The sequence below is a fragment of the Glycine soja genome, chromosome 10 (assembly GCF_004193775.1).
Source record: "Glycine soja cultivar W05 chromosome 10, ASM419377v2, whole genome shotgun sequence".
NCBI classification, from domain to species: Eukaryota; Viridiplantae; Streptophyta; class Magnoliopsida; order Fabales; family Fabaceae; genus Glycine; species Glycine soja.
Genome location: NC_041011.1, coordinates 33,380,826 through 33,394,616, shown reverse-complemented (window position 1 = coordinate 33,394,616; position 13,791 = coordinate 33,380,826). Strand labels below are relative to the sequence as shown.

Sequence of the window (13,791 nt, the reverse complement as noted above, 5' to 3'; positions counted from 1 at the left end):
AAAAGCAATGGGCAATGGTTAGAGAAAGATTTTGAAAAAGGATTGTTTGGAAGGATATCATATATGTCTTTTGAATGTGTGCCAAAGTCATGCTTTTATAGACTCTTCATGTCTGGTCAAAGAAACCATTGGAAAAGTTGTGACTTTAGAGAAAACCATGTCAAGAGTTATAACTCTTAACTTTATCTTCAAAACTGTTCACTGGTAATCGATTACCACAAAGGTGTAATCGATTACACAATGCATTTTATGAAAAGTTGTGACTCTTCACAATTGGATTTGAATTCCAACGTTCAGATTCACTTGTAATCGATTACATTAGTAATCGATTACACTATTTGAAAAACATTTAGGAACGTTAAAAATCATTTGAAAACATTTTGAAAACCAAACTGGTCATTGGTAATCGATTACTGATAATTGGTAATTGATTACCAGAGAGTAATCACTCCGGTAACTTAGAAAATTAGAGAAAATTCTTTTGTAAAACAAAACTGTGCTATTTGGTTTTTGAAAAAAAATCTTTTAATACTTATCCTATATGAAGGCTTGACTTGTTGCTTCTTGATTTCTTCTCTTGAATCTTGAATCTTGGATTGTATTCTTGATGTTTGATCTTGAAGTCTTGAATCAATCACTTGGGCTTTTGGCATCATCAAAATTGCTTGGTTTATCATCATGAAACTTGCTTCTACAATCTCCCCTTTTTTTATGATGACAAACCTGAAATCAAGAAATGCATATAAGCTCTATCTTTTAATCGATCACTCACATAATTCTCCCCCTTTGTTTTTGAGTTTAAGCTTTACTTGAAAATAAGTTATTTAATTATATGAGTTCTTGATTTAATCCCAATTTCTCTCCCCCTTTGGCATCAACAAAAAGCCAAAGTGCGTATAGAGACATAAAATAATACATTCACTCATAATCATTCAAGCAAGGAAGACAATAATGCATACATAAACTAAGCAAGGATGATAATAATTCATTCATAAACTATAATATAATTTCAGATACTTTAGAGAGTCATCCAAGATAACCAAATTAAAACAACTAAATTAGAAAGTAACATACTAATAAGTGTTTCAAAACATAGCCAAATACACTGCTAGAAATCAAAATACTAATAATAATAATAATAATGTCTAAATTTATGGTGGTGGTGGAGGTAAATCAAAGCAGTCGCGAATAATGGTGACATCTTCTTCAACCTTTGCAATCTGAGTTCATCTCCTCGAATCATGTGTTCACTTGACTTTCCAAAGAGTCAAACCTCTCACCAACACAGGTTTGAAGTCCATCAAACCTATCCAAATTACTCTGAAGGAGAGAAGAGTCCCCTTCAACCAGTAAGTGTCCTTCATCATCATTTGGTTGAGCACCCTTTTTTACCCAAGAGCCATCACGCTTTTTGCGGTAACCAAAGGAGGCAACCACATCAGCACCGATTAAGAAAGATCTCTTGATTGGAACATAGGGTTCAAAATCAAGAGGGATATTAAAATGTTGAAGGAACAAAGTAACTAAGTGAGGATAGGGCAAAAGAGCATTTAATCGCAATGCCTTATGCATGTGAGAGACTTATTCAAAATTCCAATCAGTTGAAATGAAAAAGGATGAAAAAAGATGAATTTTGGGCTTTGTGGGACGTGATTTGGATAAGAAATGAGTAAGTTATGGCAAAAAGAAAATTTGGGAATAAGGGTTTCGCGAGAGAGACAAAGTTGCTGTTTCGTGAATTCTAAAATTTGAATTTATAAGCACTAAGGACGCGTTGTAATCGATTACATCTTTTTGGTAATCGATTACACTTAGCCTGCCTTGCTGCAACTGATTACACATTGTGGTAATCGATTACCAGAGAGCATTTTAGCAGAATTAAGTGCTGAATGAATTCTTAGGGTGAAAGGATTTGAAAGAGGGTCAAAATACTTTACATCTAAAAACTCTTATATGAAAATAAATATATATAACATAATAAATTTTTGAAAAACTTTATGAATGACTTTTTAAGCAAGTAATTCACATATCATAAAAAGAAAAAAAATCATGTAAGAATCATAGACATCATCAAATATTTGTTTTTTAAAAAAAAAACTTCATGCTTTGAAAAAATAACTCAATCAAACATATAAGCAAATATTCACAATAGCAAACAATCAAGACAAACAAATAGAATTTTGTTAGTCATCATATATCAAGTTAATTTAGAAGAAAATTTTCAACCCACTTAATTTAAAAGAGAATGGTTTTGGCATTACCTTTTTCATGATTTAAGTGCTTAGATCTTCAAAGATGGAAGTCAGACTTTTGCTTTTCGCTTAATCTTCTTGAGAGATGTTCTCATCGCTCTCATAGTCCTTGGATAGAAGGTTGATCTCCTTCTTCGAACCATCGGATGAGTCATTGTCATCCCAAGCAATAGATGCCTTCTTGGATCTTCTTTCTTCATGGCTTTTCTTCTCATTCTTCTCTGGCCATGATTCATTTGTGGGGCAGTTGTGGAAGCAAAGCTTCATGATGAATCAACAATGATTCAAAGGTGTTTTGATGATAACAATAATGACAACAAAAGATGATGACAAAGGTGATGACCAAAAAGCTCAAAAGATCAAAGAACAACTCAAGTGAATCAAGAACAAGTCAAGAGTTCAAGAATCAAGAAGAATTCAAGACTCAAGAAGAAAGTCTACAATCAAGATTCAAGATTCAAGATCTCAAGAATCAAGATCAAGATTCAAGACTCAAGATTCAAGAATGAAGAAAAGACTCAATCAAGATAAGTATTAAAAAGTTTTTTCAAAACTTTGAATAGCACATGAGTTTTTTGACAAAACCTTTACCAAAGAGTTTTTACTCTCTGGTAATCGATTACCATATTGTTGTAATCGATTATCAGTAGCAAAATGAGTTTGAAAAAGTTTTCTAACTGAATTTACAACGTTCCAAATATTTTCAAAAGGCTGTAATCGATTGCAATGTTTTGGTAATCGATTACCAGTGTCCTTGAACGTTGAAATTCAAATTTAAAAGTGAAGAGTCACATTGTTTCACTCAAAAGTTTTGTGTAATCGATTACACTTATTTGGTAATCGATTACTGTAGATGCAATTGGCTTTGATGTTTTGATGATGATCATGATGATGTGTTGCAATTGATGCAAATGGGCTTTTCAAGATTAAAATTCAAGACAATACTTCAAGATTACAAGGCACAACATCAAGATGATCACTAGAATATTAGGAAGGGAATTCCTAATTGAATTAGCAAAGGTTTGGCCAAGTGATTTAAAATAAAAAGTGTTTTTCAAAGGTTTTACTCTCTGGTAATCGATTACCAGAGGATGTAATCGATTACCAGTGGCCAAATACGTTTTATAACAGCTATAAAAATTTGAATTCGAAATTTTAGACTGTGTAATCGATTACACAATTTTGGTAATCGATTACCAGCAGTTAGTAAACGTTTTAATTCAAATTTTAAAAGCTGTAATCGATTACACAATTACTGTAATCGATTACCAGACAGGAATTTCAGAAAAATAATTTCAAGAGTCACAACTTTTCAAAGGCTTTACTCATGACCACCAATGGTCTATATATATGTGACTTAAACACGAAATTGCTCAGAGATTTTTTCAGAACAACAAAGTGTTTATCCTCTCAAAGAGCAAATTCATTTTATCCTCTTAAGAATTCCTTGGCCAATTCAATTGCAATTCATTAAGGAATTAATTGAGTGCTCAATCTGTAAAATCCATCTCTTTCTAGAGAGATTTGTTCCTCTTCTTCTTCTCATTCTCTAAGGGATTAAGAGACTGTGAGTCTCTTGTAGTAAAGGATCTCTAAACACAAAGGAAGGATTGTCCTTGTATGTTTAGAACTTGTAAAAGGAATTTACAAGATAGTGGAACTCTCAAGCGGGTTGCTTGGGGACTGGACGTAGGCACAAGGGTGTGGCCGAACCAGTATAAAACTGAGTTTGCATTTTCTCTTCCCTTAATCTCCTTTATTTATTATTGCTTTATATTCATATTCAAGTTGCTTCATTTGAATTAATATTTAAGAAGATTGTCATTAAGGGAATTCATAACTTGAGTAAAAAGTGAAATAGATTTTTAATTAGGGGAAACAGTTTGGAATATCTTAATTCAACCCCCCCCCCCTTCTTAAGATATCTGAGGCCACTTGTCTAACAAGTGGTATCAGAGCTTCATTCTTGTACAAAGTTTAGAAGCTTCAAGAAAAAGATGGCCTCAGCAAATTCCTTATTTCCAGAAGGGAATTCTATCAATAGACCTCCAATCTTTAATGGAGAGGGTTACCACTACTGGAAAACCCGAATGCAAATTTTTATCGAGGCAATAGATCTAAGTATCTGGGAAGCCATAGAAATAGGGCCTTATATACCCACCACAGTAGAAAGAGTTTCAATAGATGGTAGTTCATCAAGTGAAAGCATAACCATAGAAAAACCTAGAGATAGATGGTCTGAAGAGGATAGAAAACGAGTACAATACAACCTAAAAGCCAAAAACATAATAACATCTGCCCTAGGAATGGATGAATATTTTAGAGTTTCAAATTGTAAGAGTGCTAAGGAAATGTGGGACACTCTTCGATTAACACATGAAGGAACTACAGATGTTAAAAGATCTAGGATAAATGCACTAACTCATGAGTATGAATTATTTAGAATGAATGCAAATGAAAATATTCAGAGTATGCAAAAGAGATTTACACATATAGTAAATCATCTAGCAGCCTTAGGCAAAGAATTTCAAAATGAAGATCTTATAAACAAGGTGCTAAGATGTTTAAGTAGAGAATGGCAACCCAAAGTAACGGCTATTTCTGAATCAAGAGATTTGTCTAACATGTCTCTTGCCACTTTATTTGGTAAGTTGCAGGAACACGAGATGGAACTATTGAGATTGCACCAAAATGAAGAAAATGACAAGAAAAAGAAAGGAATTGCTCTTAAAGCATCATCTTCAATTCAAGAAGAAAGTGATCAGGATAATGATGCAGATGATGATGATGATCTAAGTCTCTTTGTAAAAAGATTCAACAAATTTCTTAAAGTAAGAGGAAATCAGAGGCGACCAAATTTTAAATCAAAGAGAAGGACAGAAAATTCATCCTCTACTCTAAAATGCTTTGAATGCAATCAACCTGGACATCTGAGGGTTGATTGTCCCATCTTCAAGAAAAAGATGGAAAAATCTGAAAAGAAAATCATAGTGAGAAGAAACTAAGAAAGCATACATCACATGGGATGAAAATGATTTGGAATCCTCTGATGATTCTGAAAATGAGAGATAAATCTTTGCCTTATGGCAAAAAGTTACGAAAGTGATGAAGAGGTAACATCTTCAAACAACTTATCTATTTCTTTTGATGAGTTGCAAGATGCATTTGCTTATTTGCATAAAGAATCAATTAAACTTGCAAAATTAGTTTCATCATCAAAGAAAACAATTTCAAATTTAGAAAATGAAATTTCAAAATTAAACAAAGAATTAGATCTTCTTAGAAATGAAGTCTCAATCTCTAAAACAAATGAAAAAGTTAATATCTCCACTATTATGACAAGAAAATAACAGATTCTTTGTAGTTGTTGTGATAAATATGGCAAAAACTATAATTGTTCAAAAATCACCAATAACAAAAAATGCTCAGGATGCTCAAAAGGACTAAATGTTGTCTAACTAATCTATGAAATGTCCTATCTATCTCAGGATCAAAGGTGTAAGTCAGATGGATTCCCTCTAGTCATACACTACATTCAGCATGCAAACTAGTTACCTTCTTCTGCAAGTAACAATGTAGGTTTGAACTACAGCTACCATTAAATGATATCCAAATGACTTGAAATTTTGTGAAGCAACCTTATAAAATGATGAGGAAGATAGCACAAAATATTTCAAATGAAAATTCGAAGTCTAACTATATAAGCTAAAAATGATAAGTTAAGAAAAAATAAGAGAATAATACTTGGAAAATAAAAAACTTTTGACAGAATTGCAATTTTTGGAAGAAGGAGACCTCAGCCGTCCTACTGGCTGGCTGCTACGGCATGGGAAATTTTTTTCTACCCCAAATATATAATAATAGTCATTCTGATACCCGGAGCAAAAGTTATGGTCGTTTAAAGTTTTGACAAAAATCAAATTTGCTACTTTTTTGGAACTTTCAAATCTGACCAAACTAAGGGCTCCATCTATTTTCCCACAAAATATGGATCAAAAGAAGTGACCACAAAAAATTCAGCCAAAAATAACAACTCTAGCTATCAAAACAAAAAAGTGGTCGCTAAATCCGTCGCAAAGCACTATTCACAGCAAACACCAAAACTGAAACAGGGGAAGCGTTGAACAGCAAAACTAAAACAAAACACACAAAATTTGGGGGGGGGGGGTTGTTAGCTTTTGTATAATTAAATGCGAGTAAAATTGAATTAGAAAAATATCAGAATTAAAACATGTTGCTTCCCCTTGATTCACAAGCAAGTCTCTTATCCTAGGTTACGGGAGTTTATCCTTTATCAGTTCAACCACTTATTCCAAGCCTAAATTAAATTACTAAGCGAAATTTAACATAAGGCATTCATTATGTAATTAAGCAACACATACACCAATTACTCATAAACGATCATTAAGCATGAACATAAATTAAGCGCAAAGACAATTAATCAAGCACTAAGCATGCATGAATTAATAGCAACAAAATTTAGAGTAATTAGTGAAGAGCAAAAACTGAATAGAATTTAACAGTAATAATAGAACCTCCAAAGAGAACTGCGCTTGATCCTCAAGAGAAAGCAACGCTGGGGACTTAGCTTTCCATTAATCAATAGATAACGAACTTATAAATTGGGAGAACGAAATTTTATTGCTACTGAATTGCAAAACAAAAAAAAAATGTCTCAAAGAAAAAGCCTAAAACTAGGAAATGAAAATAGGGGAGAGAGAAGAGAGGGCCTAAAACTAGAACCTTGGTGCTGTTATATAGTTTTCCAGCCCCCAAAGCTTACAAATCTATTTTAAATCTAAGCCTATAAAATAAAATAAAATAAAATCTAGATAAGATAAGATAAGATCTAGATGAAATAATATCTAGATGAGATCAAATCTAAATAATATCTAGATAAGATAAGATCTAATTTTGTAGAATAAAATAGTTTGCCCTCTTCATGTCCTAGCCTAATTCTGGATTCAAGCCCAATGCTTCATTAATTTTTGAAATTAGATTAAAAGCATCAAATTAGCTGAATTGGCCCAAATAATAAAACTGCCTAATTAATTTGACAATTAAGACTAATCAGTAATTAAAATGGTGCAAAAAGGGTTAAGAAATAGGAGAAAATAATGGCACATCAATTAGTCCCTTGAATCTTTGTAAGCGGAAACAAAAGATATCTCTGGCGGTTAGTCCTTTGAAATCTTTGTTTAAAGGGAAAGGGAAGAATCAAAAGAATTCTCAAGCGGTTAGTCCTTTGAATCTTTTGTCAAAGAGGGGGAAGGAGAATCAAAAGAATTCTCAGGCGGTTAGTCCTTTGAAATCTTTTGTCAAGAGGAAAAAGGAATGAATCAAAAGAATTCTCAGGCGTTAGTCTTTGAATCTTTTGGCAAGAGGGAGAAGGTAGAAAAAGATAGCACCCTTTTTTTCTTGCAAAATTTCCACTTGCAGAAAAAACAAAGTTTAGAAAGCTTTTTGGCAAAGAAAAAGCAATGGGCAATGGTTAGAGAAAGTTTTGAAAAAAGGATTGTTTGGAAGGATATCATATATGTCTTGAATGAATGTGGCCAAAGTCATGCTTTTATAGACTCTTCATGTCTGGTCAAAGAAACCATTGGAAAAGTTGTGACTTTAGAGAAAACCATGTCAAGAGTTTATAACTCTTAACTTTATCTTCAAAACTGTTCACTGGTAATCGATTACCACAAAAGGTGTAATCGATTACACAATTGCATTTTATGAAAAGTTGTGACTCTTCACAATTGGATGAATTCCAACGTTCAGATTCACTTGTAATCGATTACATTAGTAAATCGATTACACTATTTGAAAAACATTTAGGAACGTTAAAAAATCATTTGAAAACATTTTGAAAACCAAACTGGTCATTGGTAATCGATTACTGATAATTGGTAATTGATTACCAGAGAGTAATCACTCCGGTAACTTAGAAAATTAGAGAAAATTTCTTTTGTAAAACAAAACTGTGCTATTTGGTTTTTGAAAAAAAAATCTTTTAATACTTATCCTATATGAAGGCTTGACTTGTTGCTTTCTTGAATTTCTTCTCTTGAATCTTGAATCTTGGATTGTATTCTTGATGTTTGATCTTGAAGTCTTGAATCAATCACTTGGGCTTTTGGCATCATCAAAAAATGCTTGGTTATCATCATGAAACTTGCTTCTACAATCTCCCCTTTTTTTATGATGACAAACCTGAAATCAAAAAATGCATATAAGCTCTATCTTTTAATCGATCACTCACATAATTCTCCCCCTTTGTTTTTGAGTTTAAGCTTTACTTGAAAATAAGTTATTTAATTATATGAGTTCTTGATTTAATCCCAATTTCTCTCCCCCTTTGGCATCAACAAAAAGCCAAAGTGCGTATAGAGACATAAAAATAATACATTCACTCATAATCATCAAGCAAGGAAGACAATAAGCATACATAAAAACTAAGCAAGGAGTATAATAATTCATTCATAAACTATAATATAATTTCAGATACTTTAGAGAGTCATCCAAGATAACCAAATTAAAACAACTAAATTAGAAAGTAACATACTAATAAGTGTTTCAAAACATAGCCAAATACACTGCTAGAAATCAAAATACTAATAATAATAATAATAATGTCTAAATTTATGGTGGTGGTGGAGGTAAATCAAACAGTCCGCGAATAATGGTGACATCTTCTTCAACCTTTGCAATCGAGTTCATCTCCTCGAATCAGTGTGTCACTTGACTTTCCAAAGAGTCAAACCTCTCACCAACACAGGTTTGAAGTCCATCAAACCTATCCAAATTACTCTGAAGGAGAGAGAAGAGTCCCTTCAACCAGTAAGTGTCCTTCATCATCATTTGGTTGAGCACCCTTTTACCCAAGAGCCATCACGCTTTTTGCGGTAACCAAAGGAGGCAACCACATCAGCACCGATTAAGAAAGATCTCTTGATTGGAACATAGGGTTCAAAATCAAGAGGGATATTAAAATGTTGAAGGAACAAATAACTAAGTGAGGATAGGGCAAAAGAGCATTTAATCGCAATGCCTTATGCATGTGAGAGACTTATTCAAAATTCCAATCAGTTGAAATGAAAAAAGGATGAAAAAAGATGAATTTTGGGCTTGTGGGACGTGATTTGGATAAGAAATGAGTAAGTTATGCAAAAAGAAAAATTTGGGAATAAGGGTTTCGCGAGAGAGACAAAGTTGCTGTTTCGTGAATTCTAAAATTGAATTTATAAGCACTAAGGACGCGTTGTAATCGATTACATCTTTTTGGTAATCGATTACACTTAGCCTGCCTTGCTGCAACTGATTACACATTGTGGTAATCGATTACCAGAGAGCATTTTAGCAGAATTAAAGTGTGAATGAATTCTTAGGGTGAAAGGATTTGAAAGAGGGTCAAAATACTTTACATCTAAAAACTCTTATATGAAAATAAATATATATAACATAATAAATTTGAAAAACTTTATGAATGACTTTTTAAGCAAGTAATTCACATATCATAAAAAGAAAAAAAATCATTGTAAGAATCATAGACATCATCAAATATTTGTTTTTTAAAAAAAAAACTTCATGCTTTGAAAAAATAACTCAATCAAACATATAAGCAAATATTCACAATAGCAAAACAATCAAGACAAACAAATAGAATTTGTTAGCATCATATATCAAGTTAATTAGAAGAAAATTTTCAACCATCTTAATTTAAAAGAGAATGGTTTTGGCATTACCTTTTTCATGATTTAAGTGCTTAGATCTTCAAAGATGGAAGTCAGACTTTTGCTTTTCGCTTAATCTTCTTGAGAAGATGTTCTCATCGCTCTCATAGTCCTTGGATAGAAGGTTGATCTCCTTCTTCGAACCATCGGATGAGTCATTGTCATCCCAAACAATAGATGCCTTCTTGGATCTTCTTTCTTCATGGCTTTTCTTTCTCATTCTTCTCTGGCCATGATTCATTTGTGGGGCAGTTGTGGAAGCAAAGCTTCATGATGAATCAACAATGATTCAAAGGTGTTTTGAATGATAACAATAATGACAACAAAAAGATGATGACAAAGGTGATGACCAAAAAGCTCAAAAGATCAAAGAACAACTCAAGTGAATCAAGAACAAGTCAAGAGTTTCAAGAATCAAGAAGAATTCAAGACTCAAGAAGAAAGTCTACAATCAAGATTCAAGATTCAAGATCTCAAGAATCAAGATCAAGATTCAAGACTCAAGATTCAAGAATGAAGAAAAGACTCAATCAAGATAAGTATTAAAAGTTTTTTCAAAACTTTGAATAGCACATGAGTTTTTTGACAAAACCTTTACCAAAGAGTTTTTACTCTCTGGTAATCGATTACCATATTGTTGTAATCGATTATCAGTAGCAAAATGAGTTTGAAAAAGTTTTTCACTGGAATTTACAACGTTCCAATATTTTCAAAAGGCTGTAATCGATTGCAATGTTTTGGTAATCGATTACCAGTGTCCTTGAACGTTGAAATTCAAATTTAAAAGTGAAGAGTCACATTGTTTCACTCAAAAGTTTTGTGTAATCGATTACACTTATTTGGTAATCGATTACTGTAGATGCAATTGGCTTTGATGTTTTGGAAAGTTAGAGGTATGTGTACTTCCTGAAACATGGTAAGTTCTATCTGACTCTATAAAATCAATCTCACGAGGTAAAACATCACCAGACATGTAATCAATATCAAATTCAGGTTCACTCTCAGCATCAAATTCAGACATATGATCAAGTGCAAATTTAGATTCAATGCATGAAGAGTGACAGGCATGCAGATTAGAATGAAGATCAGTCATGTATTCATCAACAATATGGTCTATTATTTCAACACGAAATACAGAAAGATCTTCAGATGGGTGTTTTCATAGCATCAAGAATATTAAAATGAACAGTTATATCACCAAACTCCATAGATAGTGTGCCTACATATACATCTATCTTAGTTCTAGCAGTTTTCATAAAAGGTCTGCCTAGAATGATGGGAACTGATCCTTTAGAAAATCCCTCCTCCATATTTAAAATATAAAAATCAACAGGGAAAATCAACTCACCAACTTTAACTAAGACATCCTCTATGAAACTAGCAGGATAGGCAACACTTCTATTAGCTAAATGAATTACCACATCAGTTGACTGCAAAGGACCTAGAGATAGAGAATTAAAAATAGACAGAGGCATAACACTAACAAAAGCTCCTAAATCTAGCATGGCATTGTCAAACTTATTATTCCCAATAATACAAGGTATGTTGAATGTACCTTGATCTTTACATTTTTCAGGGATTTGGGGAACAGATTTACCAATCAATGTGGAGACATTTCTGCCCATACTAATTCTTTCACTTCCTTTAAGCTTCCGCTTATTAGTGCACAACTCCTTCAAGAATTTAGCATATCTTGGAATTTGCTTTATTGCATCCAGCAGAGGTATGTTTACCTCTACTTTCCTAAATGTTTCCAAGATCTCCTTCTCTGCCTCTTCCATTTTTTGTTGGAAATTGCTCTTGGAGGGAATGGAAGAGGGATATGCTGCTTCTCTTTAGATTCACCTACATAGAAATTGTTAGGTAACTTACTCTTTAAATTTTTGTCATCATCTTTTTCTGGAGTAGAGTGAGGTTGGGCAGGTTCATTAGCGGATGAGGAAGATGCTACTGGTTAAGGTCCTTGACACTGTTTTCCTGACCTCAATGTAATGACACTCACATTTTTGGGATTCTGGACAGATTGAGAAGGTAATCTATCAGAATTCTGGGACTGTTGTTGATTTAACTGTGTAGCCAATTGTCCTATCTAATTAGTTAAGCTCTGAATGGAGGCTCTGGTCTCTTGTTGAAACTGCATGTTTTGCATAGTCATTTGCCTCACAAGTTCTTCAAGGGAAGGTTGCGGAGGGGCCTCAACTGTTTGCTGTTTCTGGGGTTGTTGCTGTTGTTGTTGCTGGATTGGTGGAGGAACGTATGGTCTACTTGGGCTAGCAACATTTTGAAAATAAGGTTGTTGTTGCTGCTGTTGTGAAGGATTTGACCATCTAAGGTTGGGATGATTCCTCCACCCGGGATTGTACCTATTGCTGGAGAGGTCATAACTGTTCTGTTGTGGCTGATTTTGCTGTTGAGGTTGAGGAGGTCTGTTGTAGATGTTTGTAGCATAAGCTTCAGGCTGTTCAATTGCTTCAGATTGTTGCATAGAAGGGCAAAGGTCTGTGTGGTGGTCGGCAAAGGAGCATAAACCACAGAGTCTGGTGACAGGTGCAGACTTTGATTCATGACCAGTTGGGTTACCAGGTTAACCAAGGCATCTTGTTTACCTTCAAGCTTCTTAGTCTCACCTGATGAAGATGAATTCGTGGCTACTTCATGCACTCCTCTAATGAAAATAGCATCATTTCTGGCACTAAATTGCTGGGAGTTGAAAGCCATCTTCTCAATTAAATTTCTGGCTTCAGCAGGGGTCATGTCTCCAAGGGCTCCACCACTGGCAGTATCTATCATACTTCTCTCCATGTTGTTGAGTCCTTCATAAAAATATTAGAGAAGAAGCTGCTCAGAAATCTGGTGGTGAGGGCAACTAGCACATAATTTTTTAAATCTCTCCTAGTATTCGTATAGGCTCTCTCCACTGAGTTGTCTAATGCCTGAAATATCTTTTCTGATGGTCGTGGTCCTAGAAGCAGGGAAAATTTTTTCTAAGAATACTCTCTTGAGGTCATCCCAGCTCGTGATGGACCTTGGAGCAAGGTAATATAGCGAGTTCTTTGCCACTCCCTCTAAAGAATGAGGAAAGACCTTCAGAAATATGTGATCCTCCTGGACATCTGGTGGTTTCATGGTGGAGCAAACAATATGGAATTCTTTCAAATGCTTGCGTGGGTCTTCACCTGCAAGGCCCTGAAACTTTGGAAGCAAATGGATCAGTCCAGTTTTAAGAACATATGGGACATCCTCATCAGGGTATTGGATGCACAAGCTTTCGTAGGTGAAATCAGGTGCAGCCATTTCCCTTAGAGTCCTCTCACGAGGTGGAGGTTGTGCCATGTTCTCAGAATGTGCAAAATCAGAATGTTCAAAACTATAATGTTCAAAATCACCAATAACAAAATGCTCAGGATGCTCAAAAGGTACTAAATGTTGTCTAACTAATCTATGAAATGTCCTATCTATCTCAGGATCAAAGGGTTGTAAGTCAGATGGATTCCCTCTAGTCATACACTACATTCAGCATGCAAAACTAGTTACCTTCTTCTGCAAGTAACAATGTAGGTTTGAACTACAGCTACCATTAAATGATATCCAAATGACTTGAAATTTTGTGAGCAACCTTATAAAATGATGAGAAGATAGCACAAAATATTTCAAATGAAAATTCGAAGTCTAACTATATAAGCTAAAAATGATAAGTTAAGAAAAATAAGAGAATAATACTTGGAAAATAAAAAACTTTTGACAGAATTGCAATTTTTGGAAGAAGGAGACCTCAGCCGTCCTACTGGCTGGCTGCTACGGCATGGGAAATTTTT

General features: G+C 33.9%; 1 non-coding gene across 1 annotated transcript; it reads left to right on the top strand.

Annotated features, from left to right (window-relative positions):
* Window positions 1–12,824: 12,824 nt before the first annotated feature.
* LOC114372739 lies at window positions 12,825–12,931 on the top strand. Its single transcript, XR_003658306.1, has one exon. It is a non-coding gene; the product is annotated as a small nucleolar RNA R71 (small nucleolar RNA).
* The last annotated feature ends 860 nt before the right edge of the window (window positions 12,932–13,791 follow it).